Raw genomic sequence first — 23,196 nt, 5'->3', positions numbered from 1 at the left:
ATACCGATGTTGTCCTGGCTATCAATTATATCAATTGTGTTAACAATAGTTTTAGTGTTCGACCGCTATTACTAAATAATTATGCAGTCCAAACATTCCAGAGAGCTGTTTTGCAAGACTCGCCACCCCTAGTGTCTTTTGCCCAGGTCTGGTTGGAGGCCACAAAATTGCATCGAGGAAAGCAGGTGGAATTGCTTACACAATATATTATATTGCATGTTGTTGCTTTAAAATATTTGCTTGAGTTGAATGACCCTAGAGTATGCCCTAATGTTGCACTTTGTATCTTGAAAGCTAGTAATATACATAAAAGTATTACTTTTTGAAGCAGTAATGAACCCCATGGAGACTGGTTGGCAGCTTTTTAGTAATTTTAAGCATGTACTTCCGGTAGAGACATCTTTGATTATAATGAATTGTCAATGCTGCTGTTTTTGTTTTTCTATTTTAATTATGTGTGATTGTTTTATAGTGATTGTTTTTATGGTTGGTTTTTTTAATACACTGAATAAAGGCTTTTGAATTGAATTGTGTAAAGTTATACAGTTTTGCCTTTGCTGTACAGCGACACAATTACTTCTATAGGGTTATTTTTGAAAACTTTGTAACATCTGTGGGGATGTCATCAGAATTGTGGGCAATCAGTGTGCAAGTAAAATGAGTCAGACTAATGGGGATATAGTACAGATAAGTTAACATATGTACTACTATGTTTGAGGTTTCAAACATGTATTCATCTGTGTCCGTTAGTCAACTAATTATCTGTGGGAAGCTAAGGGATAGCATGCTCACAGTGAGGTCTGTGGCACCTTTGACATTAAGCCAATTTGTCCAAAAGGTAAAGTTGCTCACCATCACCATCACAATTTGTATGCCATTGCTTTGAAGATGCATTGTCAATTACAGGAATTTCCCCCAGAAAAAGTGTTACTTATTGCTTATTCATTTCCTAACATTGGGTATCACGTATTGCTTTGTACGACGTATCACAGCAACAAAGTGTGGGATACATAGTTTCAGGGCTTGAGCACCACAGGCAGGGAGAGAGGTGAATAGTCAAACTGATGGTCTTAAAACACAAATTTGTGTAGAGATGCTTCAGCAATTTTCATGATATCACATGGTTCTCCATTCTTATATAAAAAAATTAATTATTTGAATGTGTTGAACCAGATAAGTAAGGTGGTGCAATGCATATTTTTATGATTAACACAGAATAAATAGGCAATCTGACATACCACATTGAGCAAAGTGGGTGGATCTAAGCAGGAGCAAATAGCAGGATGTATTCCTACCCGGTTATGTCTGCATGCTTTCATGTTCATGCTCAACTGTATGACCATAGCTTCCATCCATGTGATGACAGACTCTTAGTGGCATCTTCAGATATGATTTTTATAAATCTGATGCCTCACTCTTTAGTGATCCTTTACTGCTAAAACAAATAACTAAACATAAGTAGTCAGTAATACTTTACCACCATATTCATAATGGACCTAAGACGTTTGTCAAATAGAGTCAGTTGGTCAGCTAATGGTCCTACTATAGTATATGATGAGACTCATTTTGTTCTTAGTCATTAAAATCTTTACAATGTCAATAGCCGGAAACAAAAAGATAAGCAAAATTAAAAGTCTAAAGTTTTAACAAAACTTCAAATCGGATATATTGAATTGGTAGTTTTGCCAACTCAATATAGTAAGCAGCATGCAGAGTAACATATGAAGAGAGAACAGTTGTTCCTGTGCTTTGAATCCTCTCATCCAGTACTACTGGTAAGATGATCCCCTGAGTCTCCCATCCCCAGGGTTCCACTGGAGATTAAGACAACCATTACCTCTGCAGCATGCACTTTATTTATGATGTTTCCTCCACTAAGGAGTAGTCCTCATGCTTGAATATTATCTAGTAAGTATCCACAGTTTGTATGCAAGGAAATCCTCTCTCTTTTTGTGGATGTTTAATACAACAATGTTGTCCTGGTGTATTCAATGGCTATACTTGAAGTTGCCACTCCCATAGGTAGTGCAGCAGTTCTCATGCACAAAAGTATTGGGTCTCTGCTGACAGCTTCAGGGTTTGCACCAGCAGAATTTGGAGTACATGTTCACTTTAAAGCCTACTAAATTTGATCATCGTGAGGGTGAGCAGAAGTTTTGCTATTCTTTATATCTGAAGCAGTGTAAGAGGAAATCTCTCCTTTTCTATAATTCCATCTCACACTATTGGAAAATTGACTCTGGCTTAGCTTCCAGGTTCGTCTGTGATACCCTCTTTGAATCTCTAATTCAAGAACTTTCACTGCAAGCGTGGTTGTCAGTTGCCCGTGTTTGGGTTTCTTCCCTATGATTAGAAATTATCTTATAGAGTACTTCGTGCATAGTATTTTTCAGCATTTGGTTTTGCATTGTCTCTGAATATGTGCTTTCCATTGAACTGCATAGTTCTATATCCAGAGAAGTAATGAAAGCTGCACTTCCATCTCAATATCATTAATATGTGAATCTATATTTGTTTCTCACAAAAAAATAATTCCCATCATGGGTGGTATTTTGGAGTTACCCATATCATTGACGTTGGGAGGACATACAGAAAAAAATACCACTATAGATATAAGCAAAAATTGCAAATATTATAGCTTCACAAAATAAATCAATGTACTCCCTGGATCAAGGTAATATTGTGCACTCACCTCCAATTTCATTGTATGTGGTACATGTTAACGTTCTCAGTGGGACTATATGAGGCACTTTAAAGGTCCATTTTCAATTCTGTAGGCTCATGGGAAACCAAAAGTTGCTCAACTTTTTTTCTGACAACACCAATTATCATAAATTATCATATTATCAGAACATTGGATTTAGGAATGTTTGGTGGAAGCCAATAAAGCAATAGCTACAAATTGCTCAATAACAAATCTCATTTGTCAAAACAACCATCTCTATGTTATTTAGTGAGGTCTTTTTTGCATTTATGTCAAAAGAGCCCGTGCCTAATTTGAGTCTGTGCTCGCAGGTGGTGGCCACCAGCACCTATTTATGGGGACTGGCACTTATTTTCCGCATTAGACTTTTTCCGAGCAAAGAGAGTGATAAACACAAGGTTCGAAAAGACGGAGGAAGAGAAAGATGACAAAACCGCTATAAATGGGCAGAGTAGGAACCGGCAGGAGTGAGATAAAGGGACAGGAATGGACTGGAAGTGGATTAAAGAGGCACTAGCCTTGGTGCTCTGCACGCTGACATTTAATTGCACAGGCTGCTGGCTTCCGAGTAGTGATTCATGCATCGGCACTCTCTCTTTTACAAAGTACGCAATGCCAAGGATTGTTCCACTTCTCTAGAATGTGGTACTTAAAAGGCATTTCATGGATATAAATTTGGAAGTCAACCACGTGCATTATATTTACATTATGATATGAACGTCGTGAATAGATATTATTGTAGCATAATTAGGCACCATAATTAATTGCGTCAGACCAAAACTTTCATGGTCCTGTCTTTGATCAGAAAACTGCATGTTAAGTTGGTCCTTTATAACCTGCTAGAACCTCTCAGTTTTGATACAATAGCACCATCAATAACTAACACCAACCAAAAACTCCCTTTTCCTTATCGTTTGAACAACTGTTTAAAAAAACGTACGTTTTGCAGAATTAGCTCTCAACAATTTCCATGACTGAATATTGACTGGAGGATGATGATCAGTTAGTGAAATGAATGATGTTGCATTATGATCCTATGTCTTGTGTGCAATTGTTGAGAGTAACTTACTGTCTGAATTCCTAACTGCTGGCAAAAAACATTTATCTTACCTGTAGGACTTGGCCCTTTTTGGCTTAAGTTCCCTAAACTTTTTGCTTTACCCAGGACCATTGTTCTGACATGGTGTTGCCAACTTAGATGCTTTGGACACTTTGCCACTGCCAAACAGTGTCAAAGTGCAAGTGCTCCCTGCATAAAGTATAATGGTAATTGGTTGTCCATTATTGGTATGTTTGCCTTACTAGTAAAGCCATTAGTAACGTGCACTATGGGTGCCAGGGCTGGTAATGCAAATGCTACTAATGGGCCTGCAGCCCTAATTGTGCCACCCACAGAAGTAGCCTTAAAAAGGGAACTCGGGCCTGCCATTGCAGGGCTTGTGTGCAGTTTATTAAACTGCCATGTTGTTCTGACAAGTGCACCCACTTGCCAGACCTTCTCCTTCCCTTTCTATGCACATCAGACACCACTATGGTAGGTCCAGGGAACTCCCTGGGCAGGGTGCGGTGCATGTGAAAGGTAGGACATGTACTAAGGTGTGTACGATGTCCTGACAGTGAAATAACCTCCATTTCGTTTTTCACTGTTGAAAGGCCATCATGCCCATAGGACAGAATGGGGAGGCTGTGTAATATGTTTTCCAGCCTATCTTCCCAAAGGCTTAAGATGGAGAGGTGAAGTTTAGTATGCCTGCACTGACTGTAATAACGCATCTTTCTATGAAGGAGATTTTTGCATTATGTGTTTATGAGCCACTCTCTTAGAACTGACTGAGTTTTTGTGCTCTAACATTTCAGTGTGTCTCTGCCTGGTTGTGGATTGACTGTCTGGATTTGAAAGTGATTGGATCTGGGGAATGTCTTGACCCAGGGGAGGAGGCAGGCCTGTCAAGTGTCACGCAACAGGTGTGACTCTAACGCATTTCAGTGCGGTGCTCCGCATCACCGCACTGAAATGGATTGTCACGCATTTTAAGCCACCATCTCACTCTGCTGTACCAGTGGTGAAACTGGTAACACTAGGCTGCTAGCGTGCGTGGCGGCGCGCCTCTGACCCCCTGTGCGCCGGCTCTGCTGTTCCCCGTAGGCTTGCCGGCCTGGCGCTGCCACCAGAACAGGCTCAGACTGTCAGTAAACAGACAGTTAATTTTGTTGACTTGTGGACTGCTGCCTGATACAATGTATCCAGGCCGAGGCAGTCCTTTGCCCGATCCGAGACACCCGGGCGGGGCCTGCTGTGCCCTCAGGAGTGGTTAAGGGCAGCATACTGACTGTGGCCCCACGGGGGCCGATCTGACCTGACCTCACGTTCTGGAGGGAAGTGGGGTCAGATTCCGGAAGCTGGGTCTAGTAAAGGCGCGCCGCGTGCCGAAGGGCTGACATGAACCCGGCCGCTACCGCCAAACCCGACCCGACAGGACCGAGCATATCATGTGAAGGCAGCCCCACTGTGCAGCAGTGGGGCTGCTGCTTGCTGAGTTTGTTACTCTTATGCCGGAGTGGCGCACGGTCCGACTCCGTGCCCGTTTGCTGAGGGAGAGACTAATCTGTTGCAGTCAAGTCTGAGGACACAGGCAGGCGGCTGGCCCCTAAACTGAAGTGTGCAGTGGCAAGCGGCAGCCTCTTAAGTCTCCTGTTCTTAGTTTTATTAGTTTAAACTGTCGCTCATTGTCAAAGCACACCAGGGACGTATTTGACCTCCTCTCTTCATATAGTCCGTCTGCCTTGTTTCTAACTGAAACTTGGCTTAAGGACTGTTCTGGCCCGGACATTGCCACTGCCCTCCCCGATGAATACACCTTCGTGGGACGTAACAGACCCCTTAGAGATGGAGGAGGCATTGCTATTATTTTTAAAAGGACCTACTCTTGCAAGTGGGAAGACCTAGACATCCCTAATTGCGAAGCTGGCAGTTTTAAACTTCAGTTATCCCCGAATTTTACACTGTCTGGTGCTCTTTTATATCGCCCGCCCGGCGCTGCTAGTGCTTGGGCAGCTACCCTTCCGGAACTTATTGCCCCCCTTTTGCTGGACTCTAACAATTTCCTGTTATTAGGTGATTTAAATATACATTTCAACGACATCCTATGTCCTACTAGTACCCACCTTATACAGGACTTTGCTGCCCTCAATTTAAATCTCTTAAATTCTGGTCCTACGCATAAAGGCGGCAATTTACTAAACCCAATTTTTTCCAATCTAGACAATCTTACCTGCCTCCCCTCTGAACCGATTATTTGGTCGGATCATTTCATTGTAGAGTTTCATATCAAGATAACGGGTGCGTCCTGTCCCCGTGGCAGCCCACACGCCCTTAGAACAAGTAGAAACTGGCAAAGACTTAATCTGGAGCAACTTAATCATTCCTTAAATATAACCAGACCTCCTCTTGCTAATATTACTACAAGTGATGTGGGTAAGATCAACACCTGGCTTACTTCTGCTATTGAGTCTTGCCTTCCGGCACGCAAATGTAAACAAAAGTTCCAGCACCCTCCAGCGCCCTGGTTCAATGAAGAACTTAAAATGGAAAAGTCCCGCTGCAAAAGATTGGAGCGTATCTGGAGATCTAACTACTCTTTAGCTGACAAAGACAATTACAAACTTGCACTACATAAATATCATAGTTTATGTAATACTGCCAGGGCCAATCATGTTAGCAACACAATATTAAAAGCCCAGAATCGCCCCAAAGCCCTTTTTAAGGTAGTTCAGGAACTATCTGGTATGTCATGTGCTCCTAAAGCCCCCTGCCTGGATAGTAATCAATGTAGCTCCTTGGCAGACTTCTTCACTATGAAAATTGACAACATCTACGCGGGTTTTAGTGCTTCACCATCTGTCCCACCCAGGCCATCCACTCAGCAATATGACCTACCTCCCACACAGGACGACCCTGAACGACCCTTCCCTCCTCGATTGGATAAATGGGAATGTATTTCTATGCCCGTTTTTCATAAACTGTTGGCAGAGATCAAATCCGGCTCTCCCTTGGATCCCATGCCCCCCAATATTCTCCGTACCTTAGCCACTGTTCCCCTGGATTGTATCTTGGCTCTCTTGAATGCCTCTCTCACTGAGGCAGTTATTCCTAACATCTGGAAGCATGCTATGGTGGTTCCACTGCTAAAGAAAGCAAATGCGGATGTTAGCAACCCAGCTAACTTTCGGCCTATTTCCCTGCTTCCCTGCCTCTCGAAGGTGTTGGAGAAGCATATTAATTGTCACCTCACTACCCACATTGAATCAGCGAACATCCTTCACCCTTCTCAGTCAGGTTTCCGGGCGGGCTTCTCCACGGAGTCCACCCTTCTGGGAGTCTCGGAGACAGTCAGGCGTCAGGTAGACAGAGGGGAGACAGTGGCACTCATCCTTTTGGATTTGAGTGCCGCCTTTGACACCGTCTCCCATAACATCCTTCTGTCTGCCCTGAAGTCTGTTGGTATCTGCGGCTCAGCTCTTGCTTGGATCTCTGATTTCCTTTCTAACCGCACTTTTCAGGTTTTTTCCCCCTCTTCTGTGTCCACGGTTCACAAGTCTCCGTATGGTGTTCCTCAAGGCTCTATTCTTAGTCCTTTATTTTTCAACCTTTATGTTAGACCTCTTGCTTTCCTTGCTGAACAGGCTGGACTTTCTATTTTTTCTTATGCCGATGACACTCAAATTATTTTCTCTCTTTCTTCTAATCAACACTCCCATTCCTCTTCTCTCTGTTCTGGACTCACCGACATCGCCAACTGGATGCTAACGAACAAACTTAAGCTGAACGGCGATAAAACAGAGCTTCTCTTGTTTGGGCCTGATTCCGCTCTCTGGGGCCCGCAACATTGGCCTCAGCAAATGGGTCCATTACCGGCCCCAGCTACTACTGCACGTAATCTCGGGGTCCTCTTTGATAATCAGCTATCCATGAGACAACATGTGGTCAAAGTTTCGGCCACATGTACCACCATCATCAGGTGGCTGAGGAAGATCACATGGATGCTGCCCCCTGATACCCAGAAGTCAGTGGTCCAGGCCCTAGTAACATCGCGGTTGGACTACGGTAATGTACTTCTTCTGGGTGCCTGCAAGGAGGTCACCCGGAAGCTCCAAGTAGTTCAGAACATGGCTGCCCGTTTACTTTGTAATTTGCCTAGAACAACTTCTGTCTCTTCCTCTCTGCGTAGCCTTCACTGGCTGCGCATAGAATCTAGGTCCAAATTCAAAGCTCTATGCTTTATGCACCGCATCAAAGCCGGTAAATCCCCTCACTATTTATCCACCCTAGTCCAGCAATATTGTCCCTCCCGCACCCTTAGATCCTCCACTCAATGCAGATTCTCTGTCCCCCGTTTCAAGCGTGCAAGAGTTGGTGGGCGCTCGTTCTCTTATCTGGCACCCACGCTCTGGAATTCGCTTCCCATCCCTTTGCGGTCTGAAACATCTTATCTAAAGTTCCGCAAAGGAGTGAAAACCTGGTTGTTCTCCCTGTAACCTGTTCCTTCACTTCCGTATGCCCTCTTGACTTCTATCCTTCTAGCGCCGGGAAACCTACGGGTAGCTGAGCGCTCTATAAAATCAGATATAATAATAATAATAATTAAAGCATGTGGATTACTATAGAGATCACCGATCTGTCTGCGTGTCGGTATGATGTGCATTTTAACCATTGCACATGAGGTTATGAAATCAATGGTAATATGAGGAGAAGAAAATCAGCAAGCCACAGATCGCCCCGTTTTATATCGTCATCGTAAAGGAGTCAGCATTGGAGTCGCTGATGAGAAAGTGTGTCTGCACTTGATGATCCACACAGCACCTGCTCGGGCCTCATTGGGTGTAGCGACGGCTGCTTCAGAGGCCTGCACATATTTGTTTAGCAAGCTGGGTGCTCCTTGCACGAGCACATTAGGACCTGGAGGATCCGGCCAGCCGCTCTGCGAGGCCAGAGTGTGGCACAGACAGAATAAGGTAAGGCTATTCCATATTATTAATAAGGTGTTCTGCGTACCAGAGGTGTTTGATGGCTGGAACTGCAATGACCGTATTACTGCCTCCACTACCATACATTGAGAATATCACCACGAGAAGTTGCTTTTGGGGAGCTGGAAAGCCATCCCAAGCCTAAGGATGGGTTTGCAGAATTAGCCAAAGGACAGTTAAAGGACAAACTAATGAAAGCATGCATGGCATTACTTTTAACTGTTCAAACCTTCAAATATAAAACATTCACGTGCAGATATATGTGTTTAAGACAGTGCAGTAAATCAAATGGAAAACCAAGAATGGAATACTGTAGCTATAGTGTTGCTTTTGAAAGGTCTGTTGGTGGTGATAAAGTCCCCTCACGCATTCATTCAACTATTTGTTGTCCTTGAAATTTTTAACAGTTATGTAGGCTGACATGAACTTATTGCGCTTTCAGCAAGTCCTGAATTTGTAGGCAAATCAAAATAAAACCTCAAATCCCAGAAGGCAGTAAGGGGTTGGCTACAAGAGCACAGTTGGCTAAAGTTCTAATTCATAATAATGACAAAAGGGTTATAACCTTTCTGGCGTATTATGACACGATGCTGAAGCAAAGGCACCAGTCAAAAGTTTCAATTTCTTATAGTGGCAGAAGTGGGGCATGATGGTGCAACCATCTGAAAGTAAAAGCAAACTTTACAGAAGCAGGACAATGCATTTTATGTTTGGAGGTCCATCTATTTTCTTTTTCAAAAGTTATTTTAAGTAAATTAAGAACATGCATATAAAATTCCCTTGTTGATGAGGGATGTCAATCAATCAGAATTCTTATTTTTAATACAGTGTGAGTGTCGCTATCAGACAGCTGTCATGTGGCAGTGAGGTGAAAACTGTTTATCATTCCTAGCTTTACATTCTGGGGTCTGTATTTTTCACCTTTCTCACTGACATATTGGCAGTTAATCTTATCGGGCCAGTGCTAGTTGCGACTGTTGTATTAAATGCCTAAAGTCAAAGCGCACAGTGGTGTATTGCAGCTGCACGTTCATGTGATTGTGTTTGTTATTATCGATGATGAAGGTAAATGTGCTTCTTAAGCAGCGTGATGCAACTCCTAACTGCCTAGCAAACAAGTGCTAGCACTCAGCTCACTATTTCTGCACAGTTTATACTCGGTATGTGTGCAGATTGGCACAAAGCATAACTGCTGGTTTCTATAGTCTCACTCAAAGAGAATGAAATGTCACAAACATGCACACTGAGCTAAAGAATTGTCACACATAAGCAATCTGAAACCTAAGCAGCTGTGTTGCCGCAGCGCCGGCTCACCAGGCTTGCAAAGAAGTGCCTGAGACTGAGTGAGGGTACAATCTCCTAGGTGCACTTGCTATGCTATGCTATGCTATAAAGTTTGTTTTTAGGCTACCACATGGTCATGAATGATCAGATTGATGCGATATTATACTGAGCAGCTGCAGCGACTGCCTGCCCTGTTACTAAGAATTGCAGTCATTCAGTCTGTCTCTGGTTAGTGCCCCTCCAAGATCTTCTTAGAGTTTCTCGTTGCTCAAACAGGCGTAATTTCTGATATCTATATGTTTCCCTCTTCTTCCTTGCTTGATTTTGCTCGAGCGAAAGTGTCACTCATAGTCATTGAAATGTCACTCATAATTGCATTGAAATTATGAAAATGTCACACATAGCAATCTGGAACCTTGGCAGCTATGAGGAGGGGAGCAGCAACAGGCTGTCCTGCAACTGGAGTGTAGGGGGAGGAGTAGCACCTAAAGGTGAAGAGGCCTTGGTTGCTGCTATAAAACAATTGTCCCATCTCCCGCTGAGTGACTGAGAATCTATACCCCCACTAATCAAAGGAAGAAGGTCTCACTGGCAGGTAGGCACCCAGGACTGGTTTGAACAAGGGTCAATGCCCCATGAACACAAAGAATTCAAAGCTATTGAGGGGTATAACTATGAGAGCTGAAGCCCCTGAACTTTGGAGAATGGCTTGATCAAGATTGAACAAGACTGGAGCTACTTTGTGGTCAAGATGAACCTTTTCCAAGGAAGAACCATCTGAAGAGACTGAAGGAAAGGACTGACCCTTGCTGTGTGTTCCGGGGCTGGCCTGCAGTTTGAGTTTTAACCAAGGAAAGGCGAAGGGACTTTGCTGTGTGCTGTGTTCCCCTGCTTGAAAAGACTTTGCTGTGCTGTGTCCTGTAGTAACTTATCCCCAAGGGCCCGAGGTGTGCTCGCTCCCTGTTGTGGAAACTCAAGAACACAAAAGTTTCCAGGAGAGTCTCAGTGACGCTGTGTGCGTGTGCTTGTTGCAGCCTGAGGCCCTCATAAGGTGTGCCCCGTGATAGTGGGCACCTGGAGTCCACGCAAGGTTCGGCGATGTGTGTGTGTGTGCTTTTTGCAGCCTGAACCCTTTGTGAGGATTGTCCAGTTATCGTGTGCATCGGAATCCAAGTGAGTCTCATCAACGATGTGTGCCTGTGCTTTGTGCAGCGTGAGTCCTTCATAAGGATTACCTTGTTATCGTGCACACCTGGAATCCAAGTGAGTCTCATCGACGCTGTGTGCGTGTGCTTTGTGCAGCGTGAGACCTTCTTAAATTTCAAAGTGCCTGATTGTTGCGTTAGGCATTGCATTATTTTTACATTGCAAAGTGCCTGATTATCGTGTTACGCATTGCATTTTTTTTTCACTGCAGAAGTGCCTGATTCTAGCATTATGAACTGCATAACATGGTATTAGGATTACAGTGGAAAGTCTAGAAGTGCTCATTAATATCGCCAGAACTTAAAAGAGCTGGCTGACCTAACAACCGGCCAGGAGGAATAGTACACATATTCATATGTTGAATTTATAGCCTGTGGTCTTGTCGTATATCTTTTGATATAAAATGTATACTTGTTTTTATAAAACTCGTGTGGAGTCTATTTGTGGTGTCATCATTGTGTTGCTGTGAGCGTGGTTACAAATACTTTATACATTTGCCTTGAAAATAAGCCTGGCTGCCCATGTCAAGCTACCAAGGAGGTGAGCAGGGGCTATCTCAGAAGGGGACCTTCCTTTACCTGACGTGGAACCGCGGGTCCCTATTTGGCCTAAGGTACCTACCTCAGCCAACCAGGAATCCTGGGTCTAACATTACCTTTTTTTAATCCTTATTTAATTGGCAATAGTAAATCACTAGTGGAATAGAGTACTTGTTCACCCAATATGAAACGAGTTTCCAGCGTGGCTGAGCATTGCCTTTTGCATCCGTTAACCATCAATTGTTTACACCACTACTGTATTGTCTCTGCTGCCATTTACCAGAAGAAAAAAAACTCAAGCACAGAATGGGATCTAGCTGTTTCGACAACCAAAAGGGACATCAGAAATCCCTTCTAGAATTCTTTAATATTAAAAAACTAGGGGCCAGATGTAGGTAAATCTGATTTACCGACTCTAGAATACCGAATTTTACCGACTCGGTATTCTAGATTCGGTAAATCAGATGTAGGTAAAAATTCGGTAATTTTGACCGAATCGGTATGATTCGGTAATTACCGAATCGGTATTTACCGATTCGGTAATTGACATTGATTCCTATGGGCCTTCAGACCCTTAGCAATCAATGTCAATTACCGAATCGGTAAATACCGATTCAGTAAAATTACCGAATTGTCAAGGGGGACAGGGTGTCACTTTGACACCGTGTTGCACCCCTGATTTTGGCTTGTGTGTCATGTGACACACATACATGCCCTTAGGGCATGTATGTGTGCCACATGGCACAGGTGTACATGCACAGATGCGCATGTATACAGGAATTCGTTATTTAATATGAACTAGTATTCCATGGTAAATAACGAATTCCTAAGGGCCTGTGGCACTGTTTTCAGTGCCACCTACATCTAGATTTACCGTTTCGGTAAAATAACCGATTCGGTATTTTACAGAATCGGTAAATTTACCGGATCAGTAAATTTACAGATTCTGTAAATTTTAGGCCCCCTACATTTCAATCACCAAATACCGGTCGGTAACGGCCGAAATTGGCCATTAGCGACTGGTATTTGGCGACCTACATCTGGCCCTAGGTTAGAATAATCAAATTTTTTTAAAACCATCTGTCGAAGTTTGGCAACTTGCAATATGCAACACCATTATTTTTTTGGTAGATTTACCTTAGGCCCCCACTTCGCCTAACTCTACCATTATTAAAGAAAACAGCACTACCTCAATCACAGATTACTGAGAAAAACCATTACTGAGACAACTTTCCTTCAACCTACAAGTATTTGAATCCCTATCTGCAACATGAAGATGACCATTCAACCCAACTACTTGGATCTGTCATCAACTATTGACTCAGAATTTTACTGCGACCTATCATCACCTTCACGTTTATTTGTATATTCTGACAATTTTACCATACAGTTTATTAAAAAGAAAAATCAGTTCAATACACTAATAACAAATGATAGGAAACACACACCATCACGAGCCTCTTAGAACTTTACATATTAATGTTGAGCCCTGCTACTTTTCTGAGGTTTATTTTCTGAAAATCAATCTAAAAATCACATTGGTCAATCGTGGTTTAAAATCAACATGACAAATACCTCTAACCTGTTTAAAAGAGAGCAATCTGATTACTCTTATCTGTTAATAACAAACCACTATTTATGAGAATACTTAAAGGACATAGAAAGTCTTGAAAAGCAACATAGATTGAGCTGTTCTTGTCAGGTGACGAGGACGAAGTACCTACTGTTGAAAATGAGCAAATGATATACAAGCATTACTCCATCATTACACTATTAGTAAGAATTGGACCATTCATGTGGCTTAGTTGAGCTTATGTTTAGCCATCTGTATGTATTTTGCAGTGCAGTAAATGTTTGTTACTGTTCAAATGTAATGCTGGGAAACCAATCCCATTAAACATAGGAATGAAAAGAAGGCTCTCAAATGAACAACAGGGCAGCGAGCGCATTTGGAACACAAAAAGAAACACCCTTATGGAGTGTTTTTCTGGTTAGCAGACTAGAAAAACAATAACCTCTTGTCTATCCGTTTCCCCTTGTTTTGCCGTCTGTTCTTTGGCTGCAACGAACAGATCCTCTGCCAGGAAGGCAGCCATCCACAGCTCCAGACACTGGCTGCAATCTGTGAAAGCGCATTAAGGTTCTGTCTGAGTGGCGCGTCTGGAATGAAAACCCGGCTACTTTCTCATCAAATGAGCAATGCATCAGTCCGCCATCGCTCATTTTCAGGCCTGTGTACGTCTTTCATCATCTCTGACCAACATACCTGGCATTTCTGTAGTTAAAGGTTTCCCCTGTGTCCTTTTAAGAAAGGAGGCCATTTTATGCGCGCCCCCTTTCAAAAAGGTAACATGTTCGTAACAAGTGCCTTTGAAACCTGAGCCCTCTTATCTCTGTTCCCTAGGGATGAAATAAGTGGTCCAGCTTCCCGTTTGACAAGAATCGCGTTACTGCAAACCGCATTCACCCACCAGAGCTTTCTGTTAGATCAACAAACCGTGCATTCGGATGTCTACAGACTTGCTGGTTTTCTGAGCGGTGCTCTCTTTGGCACCTGGGAAGAAACTTTCTATTACGCTTTTAGCATGTTGAAGGCTTCTTTCTATTGTGTATTGCAACGTTTGTAGCTTTTTTTTGCGTAGCACGCGCAAAAGTAATTTTTCATCGAAATAAAGTACTTGGTCAGATGCACGAGTAATATAAGCAGCATCGAGGATGTAAAAGTAGGTAAAAGCGCAGTCCTATGGTACATTTTTAGTATTATGACTTGATTTTGTGAGTTAGCCCTAAAAATTCTAAATGAGAATATTTAGGGAACTTTCACATAGAATTACTATTAACTGAAAGGACTCTGCCCTCCTTGAACTTTCAGTCACAGGGTGTGGGATGTTTTGGGCCGATTCACAAGGCGTGTAAAGGTACATAAAAGCCTGCTCCGGTAGAACTTACTGCACGTATAAACTAACAGTGAAACACAATAGAAGCAACTATACAAACTATTCCAATTTGCAAATCACAATTTTTCGTTATTGTGTGCCTATGTATGCTATGTATTTCAATTTACGAAGAGAACATTTGAAAGAAACAGAGTGCTGTACATTGCTCCACAATGGGTAAATATATTACATTCATAGTAACATTTAAGGCAACCGCTGAGGTATAATGCGAACTGTAGTAACAAAAAAGAGAGTAAGGGATTTTCCACGGAGGTGGAAGGAGTTACTCCTGGTCCCCTGGACCTAAATTCAATAAACAACAGAAGGAGTATCCCCAGAGGACCAAATGGATGGTCCTAAATGGGATGAGAGGAGAAAGAGAAGTAACAAAAGAAAGATATTCTTTTGTTGGAAGACCCCTCACTCACCAACCTAGTTGGTGACCTGCTTCATCATCGGGGTCCCACCCGGACAGCAGAGTGCCATCCGGGTGTGCTGCGACACCTGACTACAGTGGAGCGGGTTTTTTGTGAGTGAAGTGCAATAAAAATTGTGATGTTAAAAATTGTCCAAGTATAACTTCTTGAAAGAGATTTTTATTCTGAAGTAACTGAACAATATTAAAATAAGCTGTGAGATACTTCAGTTGGCTTCAATGACCGGCTGTATCTATGTGAAATGTGAAAGAGTGGTCTACATGTTTCAACCTGCGATGGGATCTACCAGGTTTTCATCAGGACCAAGTGTATGGAAACTGGGTGGTATACACACTCTAACGTGTACCCAACCCTCGATTCCAGAAAAAACCTTCCTGTAAACTTACAGTAGGTGTCCTCACAGCCAGGACTAGGCGAGGAAAAAAACAGAGAAACCTGTGGAAGAAAACACAATTATCACAAACAAACAAATTACGTGCCTGTAACGTAGTGTAGTTTCTCAGTAAACAACATTCTCCATGCGAATCCCTCTATGCTGAATATGAACACCCAGTAGGTCCATACTAAACAGTGGGCTAAAATGTTGACAATTCGCCAGCATTTGTGATCCTAGTATGCCAGAATTAAGGTTGTGGAATTCCATATTATAGGCCTAATTGGCCTGTGCTTTCAAAACTTACACTTTCACAAATCCACACTGATCAATAGTAGTGAAAACGTGGGGTGTGGAATTGTATTTTAAGTCACTCTTACATTCGATTCGAGAAAGTGACTCGCAGTGCTCACATCCAGTCGTGTGAACATTGTATATGCATGCATTTTAAACTTTAAAAAAGCATTTTTAAATCATAGCTGTGGGAGCGGATTCTACAGAATTAGTCTTTGAAGAAAAAAACCTCCCCTTTAAAACCCTGTGAAGCACATGAAATGACAATTCTGAGTAAGAGTCCATCGACAGTCCTTGATTTTAACCGCTGAAGGGAGTTCGCAACATAGGGAGAAAGGACAAACGTTATCATGGATGGCAGTAGATTTCTAATTTAATTCTGGCCAAAGAACACACGCACTCAAAGGCTATATGGCAAGCCTTTGTGTTACGATCCATAATTTTTATATGATGAACAAGTGTTAAGTTTATACTGAGAGCAGATGATGGTTTTCAATACTATTACATTAACTGTTGGCTGATGTGCTGCACATAAAAAGAGCCCTTATCAGTGAAAGACACGGACACATCCCACAGTTCTGGACTGTAGCAAAGCAAATGCATAACCGAATCAAAATGCAGAGCAAAGAAAGCCTGACTCAACCAAATGAAGCAAGTATTCCCTATTGGCAAACTGCAGATCTTTTCATCAGATCTCACAGTATGACTACCTGCACACCTGTTACAATCTAGAAAGGGGTATTTTGAGTACGAAGGGTCACATAGTCTAACAGTCTGAGCTATTTTTTGTTAAACTGAACTTCACTTAAATGCAGCAGACTCAGAGTGATCCATGTTATGTGGTTGCATACCGCTATACCTTCATGCAAATCAGAACATTTACCAGTTTCCACAGAGCCCCTGAGATTATGTGTTTGTCCTAGCCACCACAATCACACACTATTTGCTTATATGATACTTTCAGTTGCACACTTTCTGAATATAAGACTACTTTTAGGCCCTTAAAAATCGAGCAAGTCACTTCATGGAGGGAGCAACATTCATGCCAGATGTATTAGATGTATTAGATTCCAGATGTATTAGATTCCACTGAAATGTAACACCATCTTCAATACATAAAATGTACAGTCTACCAACCTTGTCAATGTAGACCCACTCAGTGCTATGACATTTTTGAAAAATGGTTCTCTATTTAGTTTACTATTTTCAGAGGAAATTAGCAAGAAGGTGACTGTCAGTGATCATGAATGTTATTACTAACATATTACATGCAAGTAGGTCTCATCTGATAGCGGAGTAGGAAATTTACCAACACTGCTGGGTCACCCAGGATTTCTTGCCTTTTATTGAACCTATTTTTGTTGGCTGTAGAACTCTGTGCATTTTACCCCAACTAATCAGTGGTAAAGTGCTTGTGCACCCTCTTTAAAATTGGTAAAATCAGCATGCATTCGTCATGCACAGTTCAGTGATTAATGATGTAATTTCAGATATAGCAGTGATGTTATCGATGATGTTATAGAACATGTCATGAGTGATGCAATATGTGAGGTAATTAGCAGTGCATGGCAAAGGGTTTAGTAATAGTTACTTTCGAGCACAAGTTATATTTATTTGAGATACCAACATGAGTTGAACTTCAGTCATTTATTAGTGTAAATCATTATATTTTGACCAACATTTTTTTAAATGTAAAGTAAGTTATTGTTCCGATTCCTAACTATAACGTCTCTTTAGCCTACATTATTTTTAGTAAATTTCTATGATTTATTTAGCATAAGGTAAGATTTACATTGCTGTGTTTGGCATGGGTTTGGGCACAAGGCCATGCCCTGCAGTGAATCACCCGCTGCCACGCAGGGCTTATCATGTTGGATACCAATATAAAGGATGGCACTTCAAAAAAGGCAATCATACTGTCTTTGTCAAAGGATCAGAATTTCAGAATCTAAATCAGGCCTATAAGCTTAATCAAGGGGGTTAGCACATTCACATAGCAGACCTATTGGCTTTGTTAAAAAGTTCATAATAACACAACAACGGGAATAGAGGGTACAAGGGAGAAGGTTTAAAAGACCTGCATAGAAAAATATCTCCTATTCAAGTACAATTATCACACAACAAATTCTCGGGTGCATACTAGCACAAAGCAAACTGACCCTAAAACTTGACACTGTGGCAATCGATGTCAACCTGATCAGGGCGGATTTGGCTAAGACCAATGAAAAAGTTAAATCATTGGATTTGAAGACCTCCGGCCTCACGACTGATGTCTCCGATCTACAAACGGAGATCCGCAATCAACGGTCTTCCAACAGTTTCTTTTCCCGCCGACTGGAGGATTTTGAAGGTCGGGCAAGACGAAACAACGTTCGTATTGTTGGGGTCCCTGAAAAATCAGAAAGCCCAACTGTGGATCTCCTCGTTGAGGACCTCATCCTCAACCATCTTGCACCTAAAGGCTTAAGCAACTTCTTTGCCGTTGAACGTGCTCACAGGGTGCCGGGAGGAAAGCCTAAGCTGGGTGCTACCCCACGACCCATAATCGCTAGGATTTTCAACTTTCGAGATAGAGATGCTATCCTGCAGGCGTCGCGGCTGGGTGGCCCCACGAAATTCGAAAATACCACGGTGAGCTTCTACCCCAATTTTCACCCAGCTCGTGCAGAAGCAACGAATGGGGTTCCAAGGAGTGAAGAGACGATTGAGGGACAGGGACATGAAATACGCAATGCTCTTTCCAGCTCGGCTGCGTGTGGAATATGGTGATCGGACGTTTTTCTTTGATCACCCTGAGGCCGCTAGTGACTGGCTCGACACGCTGCCCAGGCAGCAGGAACACTCTGAACATTCTGGCGGAGCTGAAGGTGGCCCGATGGAGCAGGAATGAGAAATGGACCTGGTTTCCTGGATTACATATAGATCACCCAGCTGTGGTTTGCAGACGCTTGAACTGGCTTGATAGTAGTGATTACCCAGGGGTGGCGGGGGGGGTGGGTCTCTTCCTCCTCTGGGGTTTCTTTTCGTAGATTAGTTATATGTTAGGGCGACAGGCACACTGCAAGTTGGGGTGGCATTTGAGTCTAACGCAGGGGTGCAGGGTGGTGGGTCGGGTTTCGGGTGTTTGTTAGGGGGTGGAGGGGGGGAAGTTGTTGGTGTTCCGTTTATTTCAAGGCAATGTATTGATTGACTTCTGGATTTGGCTGTCGCGTTCGTTGTGGGGTGGATGCAGCAATTATTCCTGGGATGGGGGTAGGGGATTGAAACTACTATGCTGGAATGTTAATGGGTTGGGGGATAGGATAAAGAGGGGTGTTGTGTTACAACTGTTGAGACGCCTCTCCCCCGATGTTGTACTACTGCAGGAGACACATCTGATAGGAAATACATGCCATGCTATGAATCGGCGGGGCTACCGTCTTCTGGCACATTCTGGATTCACCACTGGCTCTAGGGGGGCGGGCATACTGGTCAGGAGTTCCCTCCCTCTGGAGGTGGATGATATCATCCTTGATGATAGGGGACGGTACACCGCCATCACTGGAAGATGGGAGGGGAGGATTATTAATATGCTTTCTGTCTATGTCCCGCCTGGCCTTCAGACTACGACCTTTGCCGACTTGGGGAGAGTGATTTTGGAGCTTCCGGAGGGTATCCTAGTGGTGGGTGGTGATTTCAACTCGGTTGTTTCCGGAGGTGACGATCGCTACCCCCCCCCAGGGAACTCGTAAGATCACGGTCCTGGCTAGGTGGCTTTTTGGATACGTTGGGATTAATAGATTGCTGGAGGCTTCTTCACCCTGGGCAGTTACAATACACGTTTCACTCTGGTGCACACGGTAGTCTCTCGAGACTCAATTAGATTCTGATTCCCGCGACACAGGCCTCTTCTGTCAGGGAGATTAGACATTTGGCTAGGGGTATTTCGGACCACTCCCCGTTATGGCTTGTGATGGAAGCGAGGCAGCGAACTGAGGATCGGGTAGCCCCGATTAACCCTTGGTATCTCTGCGATCCTAAGACACGTGCGGAAGTGATCAACTCATTGGATCGATACTTCACGGAAAATGTGGGATCTGTGTCATCTTCTATCTCGTTGTGGGAAGCCTTCAAGACTGTTATCCGTGGCCAAGCGCTATCATTAATCAATGGCGCTAAGAAACGTCAATACGAGGCTGTGGTCTGACTTGAGACAGAAATAACTGAATTGGAAGGGGAATTGGAGCTTGATGTCACTCAGGACAAGCTCCACCTCCTCAGTCTCAAGCAACTTGACTATAGGGCACTGGTAACGGACGCCGCCAAAGTGATGAGTAGAGAGCAGCAAGGACGTTTGTATGATGTGGGAGATAATGTGGGAAAGTTGATTGCCTGGCTAGACAAGAAGGAGAGGGTGAGTCGTGTGGTCCCCTTGATTGAAAGAGTGGATGGAGTGAGAATGACTGACCCTATTGAGATTGTGGAGTGTTTTGCGGAACACTTCCAAACTGTATACTCCCCTGTCTCCGACAGGCCGGAGCAGGACTCGCATTTGCTGTTAAGAGACATTGCGCTGCCCCGCTTGTCGGATTTAGACAGGGAATCGATGGATGCGACGCTTTCTGTCGAGGAGGTGGCGACTGCTATTCGCTCCATGCGATCTGGAAAGGCCATGGGCCCTAACGGACTCCCCATTGAGCTCTACAAACTGCGCCCTGATAGATTAGCGCCGTATCTTTGGTCTATGTTTTTGGAGTCGTTAGATGTGGGCTCCCTCCCTTCTGATCAACGACTCGCATCTATTGTCGTGATTTATAAGGAGGGGAAACCACAAGATCGTTGTGTATCGTACAGACCTATTTCGCTCTTAAACGCTGAGCCCAAGATCCTCGCGAGAGTGCTCGCAAACCGCTTGATAACTGTAATTGGCAACCTGATCCATCCAGATCAATCCGGTTTCAATCCACACCGTAACACGGCATTGAATTTGCGGCACTTACATGGCGCCCTTGCGAGGGCTGCGTCGCTACGTGAGCCGGCCATATTGGCCTACTTGGATGCCACAATGGCGTTCGATACGCTAGAATGGCCGTACCTATTGGTGGCCCTTGCGAAGTTTGGTTTTGGCCCTGTTTTTATCGGCTGGCTGAGATTGCTGTACGAGGAACAATTGGCTCAGGTGGTCGTGAATGGTCGAGTTTCTGGGCCGTTTACCCTCGGAAGGGGTACGCATCAGGGGTGTCCGTTGTCTCCGCTTCTTTTTGCCCTCGCCTTGGAACCCTTGGCAGCCTGGCTGAGGTGGGAGCCAGTGATGAAAGGTATTCGGTGGACCCCAGACTTTGAGGACCGAGTGTCACTTTGCGCGGATGATATCCTGTTGCACCTCACGTCACCTCGAAAGTCGCTGATAGTGCTGTTTGATGTTTTAAATTCTTTCGGGAAGAATTTCGGCCTCGTAATTAACTGGTCTAAGTCTTATGTATATGTCCTTTCGGGTGAATCTCCTCCCTTGCCGCGCGGTTGTCCCATACTGGTAGTGCAGGCGGGATTCAAATACTTGGGGGTCTTTATTGCCCTAGCTCCTGTGGTCCGCTATGAACGTAACTTGCTCCCCCCACTTCAACACCTAAGAACTGATGTTGTGGCCTGGCGCAAGCTTCCGTTGTCCCCCCTCGGACGAGCAGCATTATTTAAGATGATGTCACTGCCCCGGTTCTTATATGCGTTACAAAATACATTTGACGTTATCCCAGCGAGCTACTTTCGAGAGGTGGAAGGTCTACAGAGGCAACTGATATGGGGCGGGCGATCCCGCATTGCCCTTGCCAAGCTGACACTCCCCTGGTACAATGATGGAATTGCACTCCCAGATATTAGGCGCTATTATTGGGCCTCCCAGCTGGGGGCAATCAATCATGGCACGTATGGTCCGGCGTCGAACCCCGCGTTCAAAATGGACAAGTGGCTGTTGCCTGGCGGGGATTACAACAGAGCGCTCTATACAAAATCTGCCGGGAAGATGCTCACGGGTCTAACTAAGATAGCGGTGCAAGCATGGTATCGTGCGAATGATGCAATGGGATGGAAGGATAGATTGACTTGAGCGACTCCACTTTACGCATCCGAGAGGCTCGGCTCCCTGTGGAAGACGAAAGGCTTTGATAGGTGGAACGTGATTGGTATTTGCAGAGTGAAAGATGTCTGGGTCAAGGACAGGGTCAAGACTTTTGAGGCGTTGAAGGCGGAATACGAGTTGAGTGATAGGGAGTTTTTCCGTTATGTGCAGATCCGCCACGCGTTGACCTCGGTTTTTCCGTCGGGTACCACTATCCCGGAGGCATCCCCACTTGAAGACCGGGTACTGGACGGGCACGTCCCCGACAGTACAATTTCGCTGATCTATAAAAAGTTGATAAATAATCGAGTTGGCCTCTTAGACCGTCTCAGAGAGGCCTGGACCGGCGATGGTCTGGAGTTGGACGATGAAGACTGGCAGTCGGCGGTATCTTCGCCGAAGGAGATTGCAATTCCGGCTCGTCTCCAGTTTGTGCAGCTTAAAATCCTCCACCGGATCTATGTGACTGGTCCTTGCCTTATTAGTATGGGGTATTCCTCGGACGGGATGTGTAGGCATGGATGCGGTCTACTGGGCACTTTTCTTCACATACTCTGGGAGTGCCCGGCGGTTGTGCGTTATTGGAACCGAGTGCATGAGGTTATGGAAGAAGTCACGGGTGTTGCGTTGTTGCCTGAAGCTAGGAGATGTTTGTTGAACGTTTGGGAGCCGACTGACTATGATGTGGCTCACACTCAGTGGGTGACCCTCGGGAATATGATCGCCAAGAGAGATATTGCGCAATTGTGGGGTTCTCAGAGGCCACCCATTGTTCTGGTATGGAAGGAAAACATGGACTGGTGTATGTTTAGAGAGAAGACAACATACATGGCACGTGGCTGGCCCTGAAAATGGGGAAAAGTCTGGGGCCAGTGGAACTCCTATCGAGGTGAAATATGTACACCTCCCTCCACACATGTTGAGACCACTCCACCTTCCCCCTGACCCGACATTCCTACTACTGTTTCAGCTAAAATGCCTCCTGACTTGCAATTTCCCCTTGCTCTCCCCATACTATATTGTTGACTGTACCAGGGTTATGTGCCTTCCTTCCCACGGGACGCTTCACCATTTGTAACGATTGTATTGCCTTGTTTCTTTATTGTTTATTGTTTATCTTTTAAATTTTAATAAAAAGAAATATAAAAAAAACAATGAAAAACCACAGTACGTCAGAAAGGTAATGAAAAGTGACTTATCTGACGAGCAGAGAAGAAAGAGGAAGCGGAAGGGACGTCACGGCCAGTTGTACTGCGGACACCATCGTCATTGGCTGGCGGTTACTATGGACACTGTGCCCCATGT

The sequence above is a fragment of the Lissotriton helveticus genome, chromosome 1_2, assembly GCF_964261635.1.
Source record: "Lissotriton helveticus chromosome 1_2, aLisHel1.1, whole genome shotgun sequence".
Classification (NCBI taxonomy): domain Eukaryota; kingdom Metazoa; phylum Chordata; class Amphibia; order Caudata; family Salamandridae; genus Lissotriton; species Lissotriton helveticus.
The sequence above is the reverse complement of the archived record's forward strand: the minus strand, read 5'-3'. Positions refer to the sequence as shown.